The sequence below is a fragment of the Melanaphis sacchari genome, unplaced genomic scaffold (assembly GCF_002803265.2).
Source record: "Melanaphis sacchari strain LSU unplaced genomic scaffold, SCAv2.0 Contig65_pilon_pilon, whole genome shotgun sequence".
Classification (NCBI taxonomy): domain Eukaryota; kingdom Metazoa; phylum Arthropoda; class Insecta; order Hemiptera; family Aphididae; genus Melanaphis; species Melanaphis sacchari.
The window spans coordinates 1,935,291-1,937,524 of record NW_020271469.1 but is presented as its reverse complement, the minus strand read 5'-3'; positions in this window follow the sequence as shown (position 1 = coordinate 1,937,524).

The following is a 2,234-nucleotide window of genomic DNA, read 5'->3' as shown; positions in this document are numbered from 1 at the left end:
ACCTGTACATAATAAAGTATAAATATAAATGATATAGTTTATATATATTTATTATATACAATATAATTAATGTCTATTATGTATTAAATTAATTATATTATGTAATTATAAAATTGTTTACATAATATTATTCTATAATATTGTGTAGTGTATATACTATTATTATGTTAAATTTTATATTATTTATATAATTTTTGCATCATAATATATTATATTTATACATATTTATGTACAGAGTGGCAAAAATATATGGTCTTCATCAGCATGAAATTCAAATTCAACGGACCACTCTTAATTACGATATGTATAATTGAAACTGTCGATTTTCTAAAATGACTGTGAGTTAAAAATATAGGTTTATATAGGTACAAAATATATTCTTTATAGCATAGTCTCATAAAAAAATTATTTATAATACATGTTTATTGTTTATTGTGTGTGAAAAAACCATGCAACACGACATTCGAGGTTATTGAGCTCAGTAGTACTCATACAAATTCGAATTCGAATTTATTTAAGTTTATACTACAACAAATCATACTGCGATGTATCAGATAACGTAATATTATCTCATTTTTGATTTTATTTACCCTGACTCAATATAGCTTCTAAAAACCTTCCCGAGAAAATTGACAGTTTTCAATATAAGAGAAAAATACTCCACTGAATAAAAATACTATACCTAAACTTGCAGGAGACCGTGTCTTTTTTCAACTTTGTAAGTAAGTAAAACATTTAAATATTGTACAAAACCAATAGAGGTAATATATATTTATTTTTATTTCTGTAACTTTAATAATATTATAATCCAAAATCGTGAATGACGAACTAAACGTGTCGAACCTATAGACTTGCGATAATTTTTTTGGCGATCATCTACCAGAAAATCGATGGGAAACGTAAAGAATATAGGGAATCAGATATTGTCTAAACATTACCATAGTTTTCCAAGTTTACCATCATTACAATACATGCCATTTTTTCAAATATTTTCAAACATTCTTCCCGTTTCTTCTTGAACAGTGTAAACACTGTAATCTTTCTTTTTTTTTTTTTTAAGTATTGTGTTCCGGAAACAATGTTTGCATAACTACTATAGTTATATCCAAATTATTTATTTACGTCTCTCTTCTCAACCTATTATTTAAAAAGTTATTTAATATAAATAAAAACGCGTTATTTTCGACGCCGCGCGTTGTCGCCCAGTCATTCGAACTCGACTTAATATTTTTCTAACGAGTATTTTTGTTTCGTGTACGCTCGTGAGTGTCGCGCTTGAAATGTTTTTCTCTTATCATTACCATTATTATTTTTTACATTTCATGGCTTTGTTTGTCGTAATTGTCGTGCTAAGAGGGAATGTTTATTCGATATTTTTTCGTTAATATTTTTATCATTATTTTTAGTCCTCAGCAAAACAATAGGAAGAGGAATGTACCTATTTTTTGACAGTACGTTTCGTTTATTTTTAACTGTGTATATAATATATTATTATGAACGTAATATAAATTATAGTATTGTAAGCGTACATCTCTCTGTGTGCAATATGTCAAATGATTAATGTTTTTAAGATAGACCTTAACCGACCGACCGACCGACCTACCGTTTTTTTTTTTCACGGCCGTCTCGATTTATTTTTTTAATCCATTTTCGTAACAAAAATGATTTATAGTGTGTATTAATAATATAATTTATTTACTGCGACCGTTGTGCGGTGATATTGTCGCTCGATTGTCGGCCGGGAAACACGTTTTTCGAGATTTTCAGAAATACCAAAAAAAAAAAAAAATCACTGTTTTTGCTTTCTAGACAACGATATTCGTGATAATCAATACGCCACCACAGCGTTATTCGTAAATCGCAACTTCGATAATAAAACATACCTACGCCCAATGTAATAAATTTCTATAACGGGATGTCGGCTTATTAAATTATAAATAATATTATAAAGCTTCATCAACATCCTGACTCAAATTGAAACCACGTATTAAAGCCATAAATAGGTGCATATTATAATATTTATAATAATATATGTAATGCGATTTATTAAATATATAATTTATAGTTATGAGTCTCACAATTACACAAACATAAAAATACTATATATATATATATATTATATAATATACTCGTGTATATACTCGTTTTATATACATGTATTTATGTGATTTATATAATATTTAAAAATAAATATTTGATATTTTGTACATTTCATGAAGACAATAAAATTAATA